The sequence below is a fragment of the Sturnus vulgaris genome, chromosome 7, assembly GCF_052056855.1.
Source record: "Sturnus vulgaris isolate bStuVul1 chromosome 7, bStuVul1.hap1, whole genome shotgun sequence".
NCBI classification, from domain to species: Eukaryota; Metazoa; Chordata; class Aves; order Passeriformes; family Sturnidae; genus Sturnus; species Sturnus vulgaris.
The window spans coordinates 11,725,870-11,739,404 of record NC_142249.1 but is presented as its reverse complement, the minus strand read 5'-3'; the positions used below and the strand labels follow the sequence as shown (position 1 = coordinate 11,739,404).

The 13,535-nt window shown below is 40.5% G+C and overlaps 1 long non-coding RNA gene across 1 annotated transcript in view; it reads right to left on the bottom strand.

Moving 5' to 3' along the window:
- Window positions 1-451: 451 nt before the first annotated feature.
- Window positions 452-13,535, bottom strand: part of LOC148223155 (uncharacterized) — a 35,513-nt gene continuing 22,429 nt past the window's right edge. The window contains exons 2-3 of the long non-coding RNA XR_015804784.1: window positions 3,406-3,867; window positions 452-3,001 (exon numbers count right to left, since the gene is read on the bottom strand). This is a non-coding gene — a long non-coding RNA (uncharacterized LOC148223155). The remainder of the gene's footprint in view (window positions 3,002-3,405; window positions 3,868-13,535) is intronic.

Genomic DNA, 13,535 nt, shown 5'->3' with positions numbered 1-13,535 from the left:
TAATTACAAATTGCAACAGGAAAATTAAAGTAAGTACCTCAGAGGCACTTGTTGTGGAAGGAATTTTCAAATAGAAACATACTGGGTAGAAAAATACAATATGTATTGTTTCTGTCCACAGTGTAGATTAGTTGCTGCATTAATATGCAGTAATGTACATTTATGCACTCCTGCTAATCATATCCAGAGCACTTCTGAGGTAAATAGACTTGCTGTGTTCCAGCTAGTCCTGTTGTACAAAGCACAGCACTAATCAAGCAAGTTATCTGTGCAATTAGGGAGTAGAAATCACTGGGGACATCATGTATTATGATCTGTCTGCTCTATTTTTAAGATCCTGAAATGAAAACAGATAATAAATTCTGTTAGTGGTAAATTTTTATTATTCTATCTTGAAATTAGTGTTAGACAGGCACCCAAATGGCACATATTGTCAGAAATTGCTGCCTTCTTTCATCCCTTCCCCCTCCCACTCCCCATGCATGACATGTTGTTGAAGCACCTAACTCTCCTTCCTTGCCAGAAAGGCAAGAATGGGGCTTCTGTTAGGTCCTGAGCTATCCTAGAGGCAGATGCTTTTCTCTGCCTTGCAGCACAGGGAAGGGAGGAACAGGGAAGAAATCAGAGGCAGCCAGGGAAGCAAATGCTCTGATCTGTGCAAAACACTCTGAAATGCCCCTTCTGACAGAGAGCATCTCCGAGCCTGGGGAGGGAGGGTGGCCTCGGGCTGGGCAGCAGGAACCAAGAACTTGCTCTTTTTGTTTGACTGATTACCATCAGGCGATCTCTGGCAGCCTGAGCCAGAGGGTGGAGGCCATCGGTGTAAACTGAGCACACCTTGGCTTGGCTGGCCCAGGAGAGTGACAGTGGCCAAACTAACAGACTTTTAGGAAGTAGGAGTTGTCTTTGCATGTGGGAAACAATCATCTCTTTCATAAGTTTTCCTGAACCATTCATATTTTTGCTAGAATATAGGCTTGAATTCCTGAGATTACTTCTGTGTTGCCATTTATAGCCTCAGAAAACTGTTGTTACAGAGCCACATCTAAGGTGTGTCATTTTGGAGGATGCAGCACCACACTGGTTCTGGAAATCAGTAACCAAACGTGATCCATGCATGTAGGAACAGAGGAGATGTGGTCTGAACCATGAAGAAAACTCACATAGTTAATAGTTTTTCAAGCAGAATTTACTTAATGGAAAAATTTAATCAAATATCCTTGGTCCTTCAGACAAGTGTCTGCAAAGCTGTGATGGAAAAGTAGCAAACAAGATAGGAAGTGCCTTACCAAAGTCTTAGAGGAAGAAAAATGTACTAGTAGAGAAGGGAGAAGGATCTGGCCCACAATATTTGTAAATTCAGCTTTTCTTTATCATAACATACCACTTGTTTTCCATAAAATAACATAAAATTCTATCAAATGAAAGGTGACCACTAGTAGTTTTTAATGCAAATGTTGGTATGAGGATGCAGAATGTACAGAGTGACCTGTTCCATCCCTCTGGGGAGGGGGGAACATTTCCAAATATGAATAGTTTTGAAGACTGGATACATCCCACTTTTTTTTTTTTTTTACAGGTTGCAAAATAACCTTTAAATATTTGAAGGCACTTTATTTTCTCTGAATTAGTCACTTATCTCCAAGTGATATAAGCCAAGCACGTGCGAGGTCTTTTGGGGGGATTGGTGTCAGTGTGCAATAAATAGAGCTCTCAAACAGCCAGGCCTAGGAGCTCTGAATAAAGGGCAGCTGTTGGAGGGTGCAGAGGTGGATGTGGACAGCAGGAATTTATCCCCAGTTAGCTCAGAAAGAATACACATCCTTGCACATGTGTATTGAGCAGAGCATCCCAGAGGTGCCTGCTGTCAGGCAATCTATGGATTGCTGCAGGAAGGAGAAGCTCTCAGTCAAAATGTGGTTCTCTGTCAGCAAGATGTGCAGCAGCTGGAGCTGGCCACATCTGTGAACTGCCAAAAAAGTACTTGGCATGTCTGATCATCCCCCTCCACTCTTTCCTCATATCCCTCAATGTATGGGTATTCAGATCTTTGTTTTTCAGGGTGTTTGAATAAAGCAGGTTTGTTTTTTTACAGACTTTCAGTAGCGGATAAATCAGAAGTTGTCATCCTGAGGGACAAGGGGGTGACACTGCCAGCCAACCACGGGGTTTTAGCCACAGCCACACTGTGGAAATCATCTGTTGAGAAAGGTAAAACATATCCAGGCTGCAGAGAAAGGGAAAATTGAGCAAAGAAACTAAACTGAGCAAAGTTAGTGGAAACCAAAAAGGAGTAAGGGCTGCAGATGTTGGGCAGTCTGAACAAGACAAGCCATGCTGTCTGTTTAGTGCTTCTTTGTCTCAATATTTCTCGTGTCTGCTGGTCTTTGGAATTTTATGGGAGGTTTGCATTCATTTTCTTACAAGGTTATTTTCAAAGTGAAAATCCTGGGATTTGTTAAAGAAAATAAATTTATTACTGTGTTTTCAATATTCCATTGGTTTTGCTATTGAGGTGCTATAATTTATAACCAGCAGCTTTTCTTGGCATCTCTTCATTGTTTGATGTTAACTAGATGGCAAATTCAAATTGCAAATATTAATCTGAATTATAGACATTTCGAAAAGAGAAAAGACTTCCACTTTCCACCTACAGACCTTATAGGAGGAATATCTTGTTTTGGAGGGAGGGAAATTTAAAAAAGAAAAAAGAAACAAAAGCAAAGCAACAAAATAAAGCAAAAGCAAACATACCAAAGCCAACAGAACCCCCAAAAATTGAACCCACACCCTCCAGAGGGTTTCAGGAAGGTGTATCCTGAGGCCCTGGCTCAGTGAAGTGCTGCAGCAGCTGCTTGGTTTCCAGGAGCAGTGCCTCTTTCAGCATCAATAACTGAGCACTTAAAGCACTGATCAAGCAACTCACTCGTTCAGGACAAGATTAGCTTCAGCTGATCATATCTGTAGTAGCTTCTGTCTCCTTCAGACCTTTCTCCACTCCCTTGAACAGAAAACAAAAAGAATGCATTTTTACACCCCTTTGGAAAATGGATTTGGGCTTCTCTGGAAATGTTACCTTGCTGTTTATATAAGACCTGCTGGCAGATGGGATAATCAACAGCACCTTTGTGTATGCTGTTCTAGTCATCTGTGTCAGAAGGTCGTGCTCTTTTCTCTTAATTAAAAAAGGGGAGGAGGAGTTTTTAATAACTCAATTTAAAAAAAAATCTACTTTATGAAGCATCTACCATTCAGTGGTGCTTTGTTATACAAATCAGTACACCCCTATAAAACTCAGTGCCAAAGCAAAAAACAAAATGATGACAAAATCCTTTCAGTCCAGAAGCACAGCTGGGCTGCAGCCCTGGTGCCCTGCAGAGAATCAGAGCTCTCTGGAATACTCACTTGAATTGTCACATAGTCCCAAATATGTGCCTTGGATGTGGGCCCCAACCTCCATTTGGTGGGATGAGCTTTGTAATTTTGGGTGAGAGCATGGTGCTGTCTGAGTGCTTGTCTGAACAGCATCTGCTGTGTCAAGGGGATCGTGTAAAATCTGACTGGGTTTTGGTGACTCCACACTTTTGGTGGCTTCAGTACTCTGTCACAACAACATCAGGGCACATCCAGGTCCTCTGGGTCCTATTTTTGTTAGTAGAATAACTTCTCTTCACCTTTAATCTTCTTCCCACATCCTCTTCCTCCAGTTTCTAGGTGAAAAGCCAAGACCATTGCACGGCTAATGAAAAGTCCTTTTCCACGCTGGGCCCCCACTGGTGTCTGTAGGTTGTGTTTTAATGGGCATGGGGACAGAGGACAGGAGCAGGGTTCAGTACCCAAGTTTTCCCCAGGATCACTATCCACGTACTGCTAGTTAAAAAAAAAAACAAACAAAAGAACAAAAACCAACTTTTTTTTAGTAGCTGATAGCAACCTACTTTTGCCCAAAAAAAATGTCAGTTCAGGTAATCAAGTCAGACAAAGAAAATGAAAGTTTGCAGGTGCCATGGCTAAATAAGTGCATTCCTTTCTACCTGAATCCAAGCAATGTGGATCCCCATGCTCAAAAGCATGAAATATAATTGTGGCTAATGCTCACACAACACCTTGAATGCTGAAGGACAGCAATTTTTAAGTTTTGAGACACTTGAAGATGTGACTTTTGTCCCTGTAGTTGCTGAAGTTGTCTGTCTTATTTCTTGGATCCTCCCTGTACAGAGTTTCTGAACAGGCATCAGAGGATTTGCAAGGCAATGCAAAATGACATTGGAGATACCAGTCCCAAACAAAGACAGGTGAATGTATGATAGATACCAAAAGGTCAAATTCTGCACTGACATTTACCAAGACGTCTCTATAGGTCTTGATATTTTTTTCTATTATCCCCATGCTTACATTTTATATTCATGTTGTCTAGAGTCTGCAATTCTCACCTCCAAGCACACCTCTTATTTTAACCATTTCTTTATACCTATTCCCCTCTATGTGTGCCCATATCTTAAAATAATTGTTATGTACCTCGCTATACATTTAAATAAAGTAATTTTACTTATTTTACTTAAAGGCAAACCATAGAAGCAGAAGTGGGTAGTCTCATAAACCTCAAGTTATGGCCCTTTGTGGATACCATGAAGTTAAAAAGTTTTGCCCCATTTTCTAATGGTAGCTAGATGAAACCAAGATATTAACTTCAAAATAACCAGAAGACCAAGCTTATCCTTAAACGAAGAATTTCTGAAGGCCAGGAAATAGTTGGTCTGAATCCTGAACTTTGCTCTTTGGATTTTTGAATGCCTCAGTAACTTACATTTCTCATTACTGCCTGCAGATCATGGGATATGACAACTTTGAGGGTCTCCAAGTCCACTGTGGTCTCATACTGACTGTAATTTAAAAGGTGGTGTTTGAAGAACTTAAAGATGACAAAGTTAAGGTCTAATTTGTTTGGAAATGCTAAAGTTCTTTGAGCCCCCTCAGTTCAACATCCTTGTTCATACTCTAAAATACACTGCTTCAAGTACTTGATAATTTATATCAATGTGCCACTTCTCTTTCTTTCTGAATTTGAGTCTCTGCCACGGGTTGTAAAAGGATCTCGCAAAATAGAAGGGGTTTTTAAGACTCTGTGCTGTTTAAGGTTGTGGAGGGGCACTCACCTTGTCAAAGCTTCCTCAGTGATGGGCAATTGCCTAACAGGGTCTTTTGTACAGGCAGTGTGTTGGAAGCATTACTGTCACCTCGTGTATCTTTCCTTAAGTTAAATCAGAAGGACATATCTGGCCATTAAAATGTAACATCTAAAAAAAATGGTGTGAACTGCTTGTGAAGTTCCATGTGAAACAACCTCAGTTAAAGGTATTTCTGAGGTTTTTTTTCTTCTATTGTGAGCCCTAAGCCCTTACCCTCAACCAGAATATGTTTGTAAATTAAGTGTATTCATAGATGCTGGAAGACAAGACAAGCAAGACAAGACAATGAAGTCAGCATAATCTTGTGGTAATTGCACCACTCATAACAAGAAACTCAAATTTCCCTTTTTTCCCCCCTTTCCTACCCTTTTGTACATTAGTTGCTTCATCAGTAAAAATCTGGGTCACACAGGGTGGGTGTTCATGGGGTTTTTAAAAACATTCCAGACTTAACAGAGCCATAGAAACTTGAAGCATTCTTCTTGTAGTAATATTGCTAATCATAAAATGATGCGTGATTAAGTGCAAATTAAGTAGTAAAACAAAATAACCAAGTGAATAAAAACATTATTAAACTGAACATAAGGTGATATTAGGGGCATAAAACCGCTGAGAAACAAGTTTATATCAGAGTAACAAATAGGTTCTCTAATCTGAGATCTGTATCTCACAGCTTGTACTCAAAAAGCACTTCCTCTCTTTTAAGGGAAACGGGTCTTTAAGTACTCGGAATGCAGGAGCAAGTTTCCCTTCTTGTCAGTCTGCATGAGGCAAACACGATTGGGAAAGAGATTACAAAGAAATAAAAGGATATTTGAAGTGTCAGTGATGACAAAGTATGATCCAATTCTGCTGCTGGTCTTTTTAAGTAGAGTGGTAAAACTGCATTTTTATGTAAAGTGACTTTCCCCTTTTGGTTCATCTCCCTTTTTAAAGTGCATATGGAGAATAACTCGTTCCACTGCTGTTGCCTCCTTTCACGGGTGAGTTTTGATCAGAACTAAGCTTTTGATGTCAGGTAACGTTTATTCTATTTCATTGGAAATAGTTACGTGATCTCTGTCAAAGAGCAAGCGCTTTGCTTATCCTCCATCTGCAACCTGCCTTTTGGAATTAGCCCTGGGCGCTCACCACTCACATCTCTGAACTGCTGCATCCCAACACGCTTTTTGTTTCACCTGTGAATTGTGCAAGTGCAAACCTTTGTGTACATAGAGCACTTCTGTAGTTTTGTCTCCTACTTCAGTGGATTCTTTGTGCCATTCCCACGTTGCCAATTTTTTTTTTCTTTTTTTTTTGCCTTTTTGTACAATGCAGCTTGCTTCACTTGCAATGTGCTGCAGCTTGTGTGTACTTGCTGCTGGATGAGAGAGTCAACTTTTCTCTGATTTTAGTTTTCTATGACTCCACATCATTCTAAAATAAAACTTTATTTGGCATGACACTGCATTTATTGTAAAAGGAAGAATAGGACAGGTAACACTTTTTAAAATTAGAAATAACAAACTACAATATAGAAAAGAAAAAAACGCAAGTTTGTTTAGGTACTTCAGTGAAACCAGCAGTAGACTTTCCCACTGATAACATATCAAATGTAAAAGTTGTGGACCTGTATTTTAGAGGAAAAACTGTATTTTGGATTTTAGGTCACTGAAGAATATTATTGCCACAGATTAGATTTGCAAACAAAAGGTACTATAGTCTTGGTGAGGGAAACAGAATTATAAAGCTCAAGTAGCTGTGCATAACTGCAAACCAGATGCTGCAGCAGACTTCTGATCTAACCACTCAGCCAACACCCACATTAGAAATGGGAATAGTTTTCAGGAGAGGAATGAGATTCGTCCATTCTCTCTGAATAAATACAATTGTCTTTGCTTGTCTCCCTCATTGTCCTCATCCTATGAACTTATATGTATGAGGGACAGATTTTTTCTGTGTATAGAGATGCAAGGCTTATTGCTGGCTTCTCTAACTTGGAAGCTTCTGTCTGTAACAATTTCACCAACAACGAGGATGTTTATTGAGTGGAAACCCACTAGAGGTTGGGCATTTCAATTACAGAACATCTCTCCTTGCCAGAGCCTACCATAGCAGATGTCTCATTTTCTAATACAGCACTGAATTCTTCCTGACATTTAAATTTTCGTCATGGCAATGCTTTTCTGCAGATATGGAAGCAAACTAAATTAATCTGCTGTGCTTTAAGGGGAGGAGAAAGGGTCTGAGTCTTTGTGTATGTGTGTGTGAAGAATATGGCATGACAAATAGCAAAACTCTTGATGGCTTTGTTACGGCTGTTGTTTGTTTTTTAAGTAGTGGAAAAGTATTCTGAAGACATATGGAAATGCAAAACAGTCTAAGAAATGAGAACTATCTGATGGGATATGTGATGAAAAGCAGGTGTACTGTGTGGGAGGGCAGTGGAATAGCCTCCAGGACTTTATTTGTGAGAATGTCCTTTATCTCTGTCTTCCTCCAGCAGACATGTGGCAAAACTGCCTTTTCAAAAGTGGATCAAAGAATGCTACCAACACATTCTTCTCATCTCCCATTTATCCTTCCCTGTCTGTCATACAACCATTTATTTTAGGCTCCAAGGAAAGTGGAGAAATTAAATTGTCTGCCAACTTGATTTCAATGCCATCTTCCTTTGTTTCAGATTAATTGGTGCAGAGTGTGATGTTCTAAAATGAGCTGTTATCTAACGCAGTGAAGTGATGGAGAGGCAAGGGGATACCTGACAGTGACAGTACAGCTGCTCCCTTCCAGCAGGGCTGTGGCTTTTCAGATGTGACTTGTGGTCTTCAGCTTCTCTTCAGTAAATCCCTGATGGCCCCAAATAAGTTCAGTGGATGTAGGCACAGAAACATAATGGCACTTTGTACTAAAAGTTACCCAAGTCATCAGAAAGAAAAACTTGCCCAGTACTACTTAGGTGCCCCATGCACTTTTAAGGTTTTTCCTCATATCATGGGAATGCTGAGATGCATGACCTTGCAAATGACTTGAGACCTGGGTTGTCCTTTCCTGAGGCTATTCTAACACCCTCCTAAATTTTCCCTCTCAGATAATTTTTTTTATGGAAGCATGTTAGAAAAGTGTCGTCTTCTGTTTACTTGCAGGTGAAGAGGAACAGCCATTAGTTTAACATTTTCTCTCAAAAAAGGAACAGTCTCTTTTTAAAAATCACAATTAAAGCATCCTTGCTGTTATTAGACCCTTCTGGGAAAAGCTCAGTTATCCTGTCTCTAGGAGGAACAATGAGGGCAAGTGAGGGTGGAGAAGGGGGAAACTAATGATGAGAGAACAGCTAGAAATTGGGGCCCATGGAAATGTGGGAGATTAGTCTCATCTAGGTCTGCCTTTAGATCCATCTCTGCTCTCTCTGAAATCACTGGCATGGCTCCCACTTCCTGCAAAGGCACGAGAAGGAATGCTGAACCCACAGTGCTGTCTGTTTTCTTAGAATACATGTTTTGGAGATGAAGAGAAATGGAAAATCATGAAACGCTCTGTCAGCAATTGCATAATTGACTGCTTGTCCACGGCTGTGTGAGAGCTGCAGATAAGGGCAGGGAGCCTCAGCTCACTGCAGGTCATCACTGCCCTTCTGCACACCTCTTGGTAAAGATGTGGAACACACTTTCCAAGACACATGTGCTAAAAGAAACAGAATAACTGCAATCGTCTATATCCATGGGTTTTATGAATGGTATATTGGAAAGAGCATTAAATACCAACAGGAGTCCAAGTATGAAGCCTGCATTGTTTCTGTTCCAAGAGCGCAGATGGATAATTCACTATGCAAGAGATTTTCATGACCAACATTTCAAGCAATCCTGTTTGCCTTGGACCAGCTTTCTTTAAAAAGAGAAAAAAAGTCTTAATTTTTTGTATCTGGAAGTTTTGATTTCTTTTGGATAGAGTGTAAAAAGAGGAAGCAGAGAAAAAAGCTGCCTGAGGAATTTCCCCCCCACTCCTTAAGTGACTGAGAACACAGGAGTCTTTGTTAAATCCAGTTAAACTGGAAAGTGGCAACTGAAGGTTGGATGGCAATGAGTCTTTCATAAGATGTGTGCTATGCTATGAAAGTCAGTGCCACAAGATTTCATTCTAACTAGAAATTTAATAAAAACCATAAAAGTGGCTGAAGCATTAATAATATTTTAAATACTTTTTCAGAAAGGAAAGCTTTAAAAGACATCTGAGTCTTTGTGGTGTAAGCTCTTTCTTAGACCCCAGTGAAAGAACTTCTCCTATCATCCTTACTTCTATGTTCCCTTCCTCTATTGCTTCTATCAGTGGCTGTTGTCCAGCTTGCATTCTGAATCACCAAACTCCAGACCAAAATACTCTGGATTTTCCCACTTTGGACAAACTGAGCCTGCTCATTATGAACAGCAGTCTCAAATGCATTGTTCCAGGAGACAGTGTTAAGTACCATTTGCTGTTTGCCAAGCAACAAGCTGTGAGTTAATGCTCCTGGGTGCCCACCCTCCTATTTTTGTCTGACTTCTGTTTGTGTTCAGCAGACAGTGAAAGTGGCGTGCTGGTGATGATGATTTTGGTACAATTCATTGTACTGAGTCACAGTAACTCTCTAGAATCCTTGCTAAAAGGATTCTACCTTAGCATGCTTGCTGATGCCCCCTTTCATTTTATTGGGCAAAATTCCCTCTTGTAATTGGGCAAATGAGCCTTCCTAAAGGACAGTGTCTTGCCTGGTGCTTAAGTGCCCGTGAAGCTGATGAGGGCTTTTCATGTGCATGTTCAAAATCTGCGTGCATGCACGACTGCATACTGCTTTTTAGATCTTAAAATGCAAGCCCACTCTGGGGAACGTTTTCCTTTCTCCCAGAGGGAAGCTTTTAAATATCTATATTTAAATAAACGTAAAAACCTCTGCTAATTAGTTCGCAGTAATAAGTTTTTCATGTTCGTCTCCTCACCCATGTCCACTTAACATTGTGGATAATGAAGACAGGTGATGAGAGCAGCACTAAAATTTCCATCTAATCAACATCAAGATGAGGTGTGTGCTGGCAAGAGTGATGCAAACCAGTGGTGTAACTACACGCAAGATACCTTTAGCATCTTTTCTCCCAAATTGCAAACGTTGTTTCAACAGAAAAGCAAATATTTTGCCTTCTATTTTGTCCCACAGTCATCACTGCTAAAGTTTAGAGGTTGCTTGCCCCTTTCAACTTCAGCCTCCACATGTGAAAATGCAACATTGCTATGGTAACAAGCTGATTCTCCCATCCGTAAAAATAAAGGGCCATCTTTTCTTCCCCAGTGATAACATCTTATGTTTAACTGCCTTGAGCAGTGCTGACAGGAGCAATCCTTGTTACAATAGCTGGTTCTTCTTGGTCAAACAAATTAAAATACCACCTGCAGAAACTGACTGTGATGGACCCAATCATAAATCCTTAACTCTGACTCATATTTAGTGCTCTAAACAAATGGATGAGTGTCCCTCTGGCTCTCCTTTCCTTCAAGGTTCAGAGCACTCGTGTTGGTTTCTTATTTGGAGTAAACATGATGTTGAATTCTAAGAATTTTGTTTGTTTTTTTAAAATAAGGTTTCAATCTAGAGTGCTTTAGGTTACACACTGTCTGGTAACAAGTACCAGGGATTGCCATCTAAGACACTTCACAGGAGTGGAGGTAAAACACAGTAATTACAAAAATGTGCACAGCTCTCTGCCTTAAGAGATCATTGCATTGTGTCCTCTGCAAGGATTCCTGGTCCTGCTGCTGTACCCAAATGCCTCTCATGTGCCCTGCTGAAGGACAACACCTTTCCCAACACACAGTTGAAAAATTAAATGGAGAATGGGAAGGAAGAGTATTTTTATTCAGATGTGTTTTCATATATTTAGGGCAGCCTGTGCTAGAAATTACAGGTAGATAGATAATTCACAAGTTGTCGAGTTTAGTCAAAGGTGTGGAGCTGAAAATCCAAGTGTCTCTGAATATACTAAGCTAGGGAGACGGATGGTAGGACCTGTAATGAAGGGGCTTGCCACAATAGCCCAATAAACTGATCCCACAGCAGCGAGGTGGACAAGAAATGCAAACTGGCATCCTAGTGTTCAGTTTCCTTATTCTGAAATGCTCTCTAGTTATTCCCTCTGTTATTCAGGTGACGTTGGGTACAGCAGGCTTAAAACTTGGTCCTCCCCAGCAGAGATGCTGTTCAGGAGAAGAATGGTTTGGAAATGCTGTCTGGAGTGACAGTACTTTGGAACTTGAGTGTACATCAATACCTATTGGAATCTGTATGTATTTCCCTTCAAACAGAAAGCCATGTACAGACATCTAGAGCCTGAGACACACTCCATAAAACAAAATAATTACACTTAATGCTAAATATTCCCTGCTGGACCTGCCACTGTGGGAAAATCTAAAGAATCTATACTTTTGAAGTGTTCCAGTAATGTTTCAAAATGCATCCAAAATGCTGCCAATACGTCTGTATTTCACAGCAAAAGCTAATCCTTCCCAAGGTCTGAGGGCGAGAAGCCGTGTTTACTCGTTGGCTAATAGCAGGCTTCAGCCACTGACAAGTCAGCCCACTGATACACAGCATGCAGTGGTAGCTGTTACTGCAAATGGACAAAAAAATATAGGTTTAAATAACTTGTATGGCTTTTTGTGCACTTGGCGTACAAGCATCATCTTGTGCAAAGGTTACTCAGGGCCGTTCCAGCCCTTTCTGTACTTTGCTTAATTGGAGTCCAAAAGCATGTGATAGATAAAAAGATGCTTCTGCAAGCACATTTGAATCGAGGTCTTTGAGATTTCAGAGAATTTTCTGCTGCCTTTACCAGTTTATAAGACAAGGCACCTGGGGAGCACTTTTCATTCCTGTAGCCATAGCTCGTGGGCTTGCTCAGTGGTAGGAGGGTAGGTCAGACAGTGTCTCCTCCTGTTCAGCACAGCTCCCTTTGAAGCAATGATGTGATGTCATTCTGAGGTGATGGCAGTCCTTAGGAAGCCTATATTCCCATCCCTTTTAAGAGACCAAAGGAAATAATTGGTTTGTAATGGTTGCCAGCAGCGCAAACACGGTGAGAGGGCTGTTATGTGTTTCTCTGCTAAGTGATCACTCCATGGGACCTCCTTTACCGATTCTGAACACACCCAGGGCAGCTTCCAGTACTCCTCCAAGGCACCTCTCTGTGTGTGCTCTGCTCAAGCTAAAAGAGACAATACCACTGCTAAAAAAGCTTTGGCTGCAGCACTGCAGGTGTGTGATGTGGGTCCACAATTGGCATATCTGATGTGTGCATCTCTTCTGCACTGACTGAGGGACTGACAATTGATTCTTAATTGTTAATATTGCTGCAAGGCTGTTTTCTTTTCAGTGATTGTTCAAGTGTACAAGTGCACCAAACACCATGTTTTCTCAATGCTTGAAAAATATCAGTTACTTTCTCCCTCCTTCCTTACTTACCTTCCTCAGTAAAAGCCTTTTCTCCAGTAGTCAACACTGAAGCAATTTACCTAAGTATAATTTTTGCCTTTGAATGCAACAAATAATTAAAGAAAACTACCCACTGTGAATGTGCTACTTCCTGGGACTTTACCGTCATTATCAGTGTGGAGTAAGATTGCCTTTTTTTTTCCTGAGGAGGGAAGGAGGCATGCAGAAGTTTGATCAAATACTGTAAGATTTCGATGCTTGTTCTTGGTGTCCTCAATTCCATCACCCTGTAAAATTAATCCTCCTCTACTCCTTCTTTGGTTTTTTTTTCCCTGCCTTGCTGTTTTTGGTTTTGTTTTGGTTTTTTGTTTTTCCTTTTTATGGTAGTGTCAATATCTGTAAAATGACCCAGCAGTACAAACTGCTGGAAGAAAGCTCTCAATCTTTATAGATCAGTCTTGAGAATTTGTGATGAATTTTTTCACCCTTTAAATGAAAACGTTCTTGCCTTCTGTGTTTCCTGTTCTTGTTGAAGTTTTAGTGTGAAACCCTAACAGACCTCAATGGGTGAATTCAGGCCGAGTACAATGGGTAGAAGGGTGTGTTTGTCTTGGAACATTTCTCACTGTGGAGGAGATGAGAAGGGAAAAGGGAGAATGACCTTTCTAATCCTGTCTTGGGCTTTACTTCTTGGAGACAGAATGAAAAAAAAGAGAAAAAGACATCTAGGTTTGCCACAGAACATTATTAGAGTGGAACAGGCAAAACTCAATAGACAAATTATCTTCCTGTAACTAGTCAGCAACAGGTATAAACTTAGATTAAATCATGCTTCTCTTAGGGCAGCAACATAGTTTGTGACAGCACAAAGTAATTTTGCTATTTAGATAATTTCACTGAAAATAGAGGTG